This window comes from Lactuca virosa, chromosome 2 (assembly GCF_052849685.1).
Source record: "Lactuca virosa cultivar CGN04683 chromosome 2, Lactuca_virosa_CGN04683_v6, whole genome shotgun sequence".
Taxonomy (NCBI): domain Eukaryota; kingdom Viridiplantae; phylum Streptophyta; class Magnoliopsida; order Asterales; family Asteraceae; genus Lactuca; species Lactuca virosa.
The window spans coordinates 59,533,174-59,542,457 of NC_136427.1; positions in this window are offsets into that span (position 1 = coordinate 59,533,174).

Genomic DNA, 9,284 nt, shown 5'->3' on the forward strand with positions numbered 1-9,284 from the left:
CATAGCAGCGAGTGAAGCGGCAAAGGAGGCGATATGGCTGAGGAACTTCATCGGAGACCTTGGAGTTGTACCAGCTATTAAGGAGCCTATGGAGATTTTCTGTGACAGCAATAGTGCGGTTGCCTTAGCCAAGGAACCAAGAGATCATGGCAGATCCCGACACATTGACAGAAAATATCACTTCATAAGACACAAGATAGAAGAGGGACTCCTCGTGGCAAAGAGGGTATCATCGGATGAGAACCATGCGGATCCCCTTACGAAGGGACTGACGAGGGTTAAGCATTTGCAGCATGCGAGGCGCATCGGGCTGAGGGACGATATTAGTTTTATAGATTAGATAGCCTTTTCTGAAACTTGTAAAATGTAATCGACGTTTGATGATGAATAAAATGTGTGATTTATTTATGAGTAAAGTGTTACTATCATTGTCAATTATTTACTATTGTTTCAGTTTTGCATGTTTTGACTTTCAGAATAATCAATTTATTCAAACCTCCACAATCGGTCATACGTCGGAAGTAGGTATGAATCAAGATTGTCATGAATTGGGTTTGTAGATGCCTAAAGGTGTTTAGACATAGCAATGGTTGCTACAACGTTCATGAGTGCTCATAAGTTATGAGTATTGGAATAAACCCACGCTCACTTGTATCACTTCATGGAATTTATCTCGAGTGATCGTGAGACGGTAATATCATATAAGTCTTCAAACCTAGAGATATGAGTTGTTACCTATGAGTTGGTTGTGCATTGATTGCACGTAAACGCATCAGTAACTTGATGTTATAAAACGTGCCTTTGTGTGCAATTCAATAAGTAGTAGAACAAGCATATGAGTCGAAGTTTATCTGTTCCTTCTAGAAATAGAAGCGATATCTGGGCCCCTCGATGATTTTGTGTTGACCCATGTACCGGGCCCGGTCAGAACTAAATTGATGTGTTCAGTTAAGTTCTTTGTCAAACAAATCGAAAATCGAGAAACAACTGCTAGACAATAAGTAAGACATTGTTCCATGTATTTGTCCGGCTGATATCTTGAGAGCAGAGGATTATATGATCACTTATCTAAAATGACGCTTCATAGTTCACAAGAGTTTTCGAGAGCTACGATTGCCGGTTGGTTCCTGAAGTAATATAGGCAAATACAGTTATTAGACTTATCCAAGTGGGAGTCTGTTGGATAAGGTGTCTAAGTCCATAACTTATTTGGTATATACTTGACCCGACCCGGCATGGTCCATTTGGGTTGCACTTTACCCGAACTAGTTATGGATAATTTTATGAGAGTTGTATACTTACGATTTATTAATATGTTATAAGTTATAGTATATTAATATAAAGTCATGTTACTTAATTAGTTTTAATCTTGAATTAATTATGAATTAATTTAGTGATTAAAAGGAAGACTAATTAAATCATGGGCTATTATATTTATATAGTGTGGGCTAGTGCTCATTTGTTAATGGGCTAAGCTTATATGGAAGTCCATGGATGATCCATGGAGCTTTTACCCATGGATCCTTGGAAGAGGAAAAGACATGGGTTATTAGGGTTTCACCCTAACCATGTACACTATATAAACAAGCTTATGTTGCATGAAAAAGACACTAAGTGTGTGTGTAAGTGTGGTGGCCAAAACCAAGAGTTAGAATACTCTCTCATATATTTTCCAAGTTTGGGTGATTTGTGATTTCCATTTGAGGCATTCACATTATTGGTGCTTGGCTCTCAAACTCCAAGGAATCAACAATCAACAAAAGGTATGTAATTCATCTAGTTCCTTTATGGTTAAATGTACCCCATGACATGCTAGATAGGTTATAAACCTTGGAAAATAATATTTTGCATGTATCTTAGACAAACATAGATCCAAGGTTTAATAGGGTTGCATGTACACTTAGGAAGTGTTAGAATGCTCAAAACCCTTCACCTTCATCATCCAACAAGAAAAATCATTAATTGATATATTATGAATGCTGATTATAAAGATATTTCATATAATTGAGATGCCAACAGTAGAATTTCAAGTCTCTGGATTAGATGACAACAGTAGAATAGCAGAAACAAGCATAGAAGAGTCAGGTAATTTTAAACCTAGAAAATTATATCAAATGGCAAGTAAACTTCCATAGTTAGAATGACATTGATTTAATTGGGTAGATTTTTGTTGCTATTTTTCTTTATAATCTTTTTTGCAGGTATTTATATCCAATAACTCAGGACATGGTGCTGCACAACTTTTTAATGTTGTTGCACATAATGTGGAGAATTACAATAAGGGAAGAACTTGTTTTGAGATGGAGTATGGGTTACTTGGAAAGGGTGATGTTTCAGAAATTAGATTTGCCCTAGGAAAGATCATCTTGAATATGAAAACAAACAGTTTATAGAAGAATCTGATTCAAGGTTATGGCTACTTAATGATGCCCATATGAAGCAGAAATGGAGCACTAGAAAGAAGCAAAATATAGTAGTTACAGTGGTGAAAAAGATTAAAGATGAAGAAGTTTTTGCAGTGGAGAAGGCAGACGAGATGAACACATTTGAATCTAGAATCCAGAAACTTGAAAGCACAAGTTACCCCCTTCAGGAAACAGACTGTTCATCTGAAACCCTTAAAACCTGTTAGTCTATTACGAATGCTTTTGTTCCACCAGTTTACCAATTTTAGAACCATGAAGAGAAAGGAGATACAACAAAAGTTTCATGATTCCCTGATTAACATGGTCTATACTCCACCTTCGCCACCACCTCTTGAGAACAAATATGATCAACAAACCCTCGATTTCGCCCGGGAAATCGACAATTCAGATCATCATCGTATTAGTGGGTTTAACTTTTGATTTTATTTCGTTTATGTGAACACAAATTGGAGAGAGAAGCGGAAACGAACTTCTCAGCGTCAAGCGGGGAAGATGATGAATTAGGATCTCAAAAGCTCATAAGAGCTCAGAGGAAGAGACTTCGAAGAAAGGAACTCAAAGAAGCTGCTTCCCACCGCAGACAGATTATCGGACCGGAATTGCCTCCTACAGGCGATGATCAAATTGATGATGAAGTTAATAATGTTCACGAACATTCGGAAGGTGTTCGACGAAATGTCACAGAGGGATTGGAGAGGGGAAATAATCGTAAGACCTCTGAATCCCTGTGCAGCTTCATCCAATTCTTCGCGAATTTAACGTGTTAAAGAGAAAATGGAGCAAAAAGAAGAGAGAAGAATGTTACCTGGTAGGGATGAAGACTTTTTGAACGAATTGATGAATTCGATTTGGAGTTGACTTTTTGGAGTCAAATATGGTTCAACTGATTTTGGTTGTTCGCAGCAGGGACGTTAAATGCCGTGGGGACGATCCGGTTTCGCATTGAATGCTTTAACTTGGGTCAAAATTGAGTTCGCATCTAGTAACAAATTTGGATGACACCTGAAATAAATATATAAAATTTGGGGACGATCAGCTATTGGGGTTGTTGATGCTTTGCTTTGCGACTGCTGTGTGGTTTGTTCATTCGCATCTAGTAACAAATTTGGGGAAGAAAGAAAAATGTTCGCATATGGTCCTTACAGTTTCAGTGTTTTGGCAGTTACTACCCACTTTCGCAATAGGAGTAAAGTTTTGTGAAGTATGCAGAATTTTCTATTCGAATCCCTACAGTTTATGCGAAGTGGCAAATTACAAAATATTTATAATGTAGAAATTATATTATAATTAAATTTTCAAAACAATTAAAAATAATATTTTATTTTTGTTGTTGAGTTTTCAAAGATAATTGTGTATTTTTAATATATTTTTTTCAATATTCTTATATATTTTGCTACGGAAACATATTTCGTAACTACTTGACTACGGAATTTTCCGTAGCCAAATACCTACGGAATCCACGTTTTTGTAACAAGTTCCATAATAGATTAGCTACAAAATTTTATTTTGTAGCAAATTGTCCTAGCAAAATAGCTACGGATCTCAATTCCATAGCTAACTAGCTACGTATTTTTATTTCCTAGCCAATTATGTAGCCAACTAGCTACATACATGGATTTTGTAACAAGCTTCATAGAGAAGTAGCTACAACAAAAAAATGTGTAGCATTATTTGTAGTAAACTAGCTACGGATTTTAATTATGTAGCAACTATTCAAGATTTAGCTACGGAATGCAATTCTGTAGCCATTTCCGTAGCAAATTAGTTACAACCAACCATTTTGTAACATATTCCGTAGTAAAATAACTATAAATTTAGATTTTGTAACAATTTTACATAGCTACTTAAGATTTAGCTACATAATGCAATTCCGTAACCATTTATGTAGCAAAATAGTTATGACAGGTCGTTTCGTAGCATATTCCATAGTAAAATAGCAACAGATTTTGATTCCATAGTAACTTTCCGTAGCTATTTATGATTTTTCTTGTAGTGTCCATTCCTTCTGTTTTATAGGTATTCCTAAATAATGGGTTCCACTTTGAAGAGTAAACCATTTTTGATGGTTAGCTGCATTTTCAAATTTTCAAGCTAGTACTTAAGCATTGTAATTTGGTTTTAGTGGATATTGAAAAATTTTCTCCAGTTATTGTTGTTGGAAATCAGGCTCTCGATTTCACTCTCAAACAATGCACACTATGTTGTTTAATTACATATGAAAATAAGATGAAGAGAAAGAGTACTTGTAACTCATACGGCTGCATATCTTTACTATCTTATAAAAGAAATCTTACTATTTCTAAAAATAGATTCATTATAATAATATTATTTTTTTAAGACGTCCAAACTATAAAGCTAATAGTACAACAACCTACAAATATAATAATATTATAATTTCAATCAATCCATATCTTTGACTCGGCTCTTGTATCTTTCCCTATTTTCTCTGTTGTTTCTTATCTTGACCAGCGCTCTTCAAAACCAAATTGTCATTTAAGTTCCCAGTCAATTCGCCTAATTTAAAATTTAAAAAGCACACATCTTCAAATACGATCAAACTACATGGTATCTCAAACCCTAAATTCAACTCTCTCAAACCTGACAACGAACTTCACCACCGCCTTACAGCCATCAGGAACCATCACCCATTCTCCACTCTCAGTGTTGTTGCATCTTTGATACAGAGAAATAGTAGTCATTACTATGGAGCTGAAAAAGCACGCTTCCACCATTTCCCACGTTAACTTGTATCCTACCATGCTTCCCTTTTCTGGCATGCCACCACACTTCCATAGTTCTACTATCAATGCCACCAATATCGCCTTACTCTTTCTCTTTCTACTAGAAACGCATAGTCTACCCCCTTCAATATCGTTGATGGTTCTCTAGCTTTGATACCGGAAGACGTCGAATCGCCTCCAGCAACGACAACTGCCTATGGTGGTGGTCCCCTCTTCCTTTTCATTCCCATTGGACCTCTGGTTCCCTTCTCTTGATTTCTTCTCCATATATATCACTTCCCACTATAGCTCTTATTTGATTTTAAAATCCAAACCCTATGAAATAGAAAAGTCTACTTGGATGATAACAGTAAGTTCAAGCTTTATTTTATTTTGATATTTGTGGGTTTCAAATTATGGTTCTTGCTCCGCTTCTAAGAACGCATGGCTTTACACTGATTTCTCCAATGTCGATCACCTACTTCACTTCTTTGCTTTTTTTTCTTGAATTTGTGTTATTCACAAACCAGTTATAGACGTTTAATCAAGATGAACAAGCAAGACTTCATGAAGTTAGAGGTACTAGTTTTAACCTCCTCGCACAACTCCTTCATTTTCTGTTGATTACTCGCTGGTTTAATGGTTTTCCCCCTTTCACAGCTGATGCGAAAGCTATTTTGAAGGGCTGAGTCAAGGATGATTACGTGGATGATGGTTCACTCTCTGTGGATGAATTGTACATATAGATCTACCCATTTGCGCTTCTTTGAGGTTTGTGATTTTGCTTTTCGTATGTAGTGATGAGCAGTGTAACCTCGATTGGAGGAAAAAGGATGGGGCGGAGGGACTTGGCCGAACTTCAAAGCTTCTTCCCCATAAAGATCGTAGATCTGACACTTCTTGGGGTCGCTTAACACATCATACGCTTCAGAAATCTGCTTGAATTTGGCTTCCGCTTCTCCTTTGTTACTGCTAGGGTTTCTGTCCGGGTGCCAAATCATGGCGAGACGACGGTAGGCTTTTTTTAGGTCTTCATCACTAGCATTTCTGTAATCCATTGTATGATTTTCACTCTAAAGATTTTGATTTCAAAAAGATTACATCTTCACCACCTCCGACGTTAAAATTTTTGAGAGATGCAGAGGAGAAATCATTGAGAAGATTGATGGAATTAGAATCTGAGAAAAGGTCGAGTTTAATCAAGATACCAAAGAGAACGAGAAAGAGGAACATGGTAAATATGTAATATTGGATGGTAATAAGGGCAAAAATGCAGAAGGGATTCATCGCCAAATGTCTAGGCGTTCACAGGTACTTCCATTGACTTCTTCTCCTTCAAAAAGAGGATCTCATATTTGATATTATTTTATTTCTTTTTCTGTAATAGTTGAATTTACAGAAGATGTTCACATCCGATTCAACAATTAGGGTTTACTTTTCAAATATATTTTTGTTATGACTTTTTCCAAATTTGAAATTGGAAATCTAATAATCAGAGTACCTGTAGGTAATTGGAACTCAAAAGGGGTGGGGGAAAAACTGGAAATATCAATTTTAAAGAGACAACTTCATTAAATTGAAACTCAATTGAAGCTTCTTATGATATCGACATTTAAGCATCGTCCTTCCGGCGACACATACAATACCGGAATCGACAATCGATGCTCCAAATTCGAATCGACCTTCTACTTCTTCTCTTATGTTTTCTACAGTTATTGTGTTGTTCAGAAGTCCACGTTCACGATTCCTTCTTAGGACTATCGTTGTGTTAAAGGTGATAATCAGTTCCTTCATTTTTCGTCTCCTTTGTATTTGTATGATTCCTTTTTTTGGTAAATTTAGGGCTTAATTAATTTTTTTTCTTTGTTATTTTCCCCTCCTTTAGATGTTGCCACCAATTTCTACTTAAACACAGAATAAAACTGAGTCATTCTACACTATTACTCATTCACATCTTCAACCTTGCAACCTCCTCTTCAATCCTTCGCTTACCTAAAAAACAACCAAACATAAATGAAACCTCAAAATCTAAATAATAGAAAATATATGGTCAAATCTAGCAAGAAACACTAACCAGTAGCATTTATGATTGTTTTCAAATGTTATTTTTACCTTTTAAAAGAAAAAAGCTTCCTGTCATTTAAAATTTGTTACAAAGAAAAATATTCGAAATAAATGGATTTGTATATTTACTTGTAAGCATGACTTAAGCCCTCAATCTATAGTTGTACAACACATTTCTACTATCGTCTATAAAATTAGGCAAGAGACCATTTCTTAAAGAAAAGTGTTGGATCCATAATTATTAAATATGTGAACTTTATGTATATGTTGATAGATCAAGTTCCTTGAAAGTAAGATGTTTCCAAATAAAACCAATTGCTGTAAAAAACTATTTGTCGCCGCCGCTTTGCGTGGGTACATAGCTAGTATTTCCATAAAACTAAAGGCTTTTATAGCCTACATAACCTAATGGAGCTAAACAATCTAAACTCAACTAAGCCCCTGTTCCCTAATTTTAATCACCACAATTAAAAGGGCCCCAAATACTCGTTCCTAACATGACCTATTCTACCTAGTTATTTGACTCACAAAATAAAAGCAAATACTAAAATAAACTTAAAACATACTATGTCAAGATTAAACCTACATTCACCTCCTTAATCTTGACAATCTTGATTATCTCTTGCTATTAGAATCTTTTCAATTCAATCTTGCTACTTGCTTTAAAACACAAAGTTATTATTTCGTGCTCTTGCTAAACTTCATATTTTCTTGCTTTCGAACTCTCTTGGTTGCTCACTTCGAATCTTACTGCTTGCTAGTTTACTTGATATTCAAACCATCTAGGTTTGATCTTGATATCTTGCTTGCAACCGACCCTCTCCTGTTTGTTACTCACTTGCTGCTTGCTTATTCTTTCTTACTTGCTAACAAACAACAAAGTTCTGCTGCTGCATATGATTAACAAACATGATCTGCCTTGCTGCTTATCTTTCATTCTTGCTTTCTTTCTTGTCTGCTACTTGCTGCTTCTTTCTTTGTGTCTTTCTTTCTTTCTTCTTTCTTCTTTCTGCCTTTCTGTCTTTCCGTCTTTCTTATTTCTTTCTTTCTTCATTCTTCATTCTTCATTCTTCATTCTTCATTCTTCTTTCTTCGTGTTGGTCTTCTACTTTTCCGGCGACGGTGTTTGCTGTTGTGGCAGTCGGTCTTCAATTCTTCATGGGATTAACATGAAATCACCCAACCGTCCTCTTCTTTCGTTCTCAGTCCTGCAGCCAAGGGTTGCTCATCCTCTCTCGCCACCGACTCTCAACCTGATTCTTCTAAACGAGCCCTAGGATTTGATACCAAATTTGGAAATCAGGCCCTAAATTTCACTCTCAAACAATGCACATTGTGTTGTTTAATTACGTATGAAAATATGATGAAGAAAAAGAGTACTTGTAACTCATACGGCTGCATATATTTCTAGAAAAGTAAAGGCTTTTATAGCCTACATAACCTAATGGATCTAAACAAACTAAACTCAACAAGGCCCCCGTTCCCGAATTTTAATCACCACATTAAAAGGGCCCCAAATAGTCGTTCCTAACATGACCTATTCTACCTAGTTATTTGACTCACAAAATAAAAGCAAATACTAAAATAAACTTAAAACATATTATGTCAAGATTAAACCTACAATTGTTCCCTTTCTTTTAAGCTCTTGGATCTTGGAGGTTAACCACCTCGAATACAGTTCCTATCTTTTGGTGCTTTTATTCATGATCTCACCACTATGCCTCCCCGGAAAGATACTACAATCGACATACTTTCCAGACTAGAAACTAAAACCAATGAAGCACCGGCGGACCACGTTCATGCACTCCTGCATCTTGCCACTGTAACCAACACCTGACTCGATATCCTCACCATTAACATAACAAACCTAGCTAGTCCATCACCTAACCACCGAACATCTCATTCAGCCATCCCCGCCACCTCCACCCCCATAGTACAACATTAACACCCTGTGGCGACAATATTTTCTGAACCTGTACCGACAACATGTGGTCGGGATAGGTTATACCGACGACAAATCGTCGGCACAGACATATCAGGATAGGTTAAAAAAAGTCGTTGACATACCCTATAC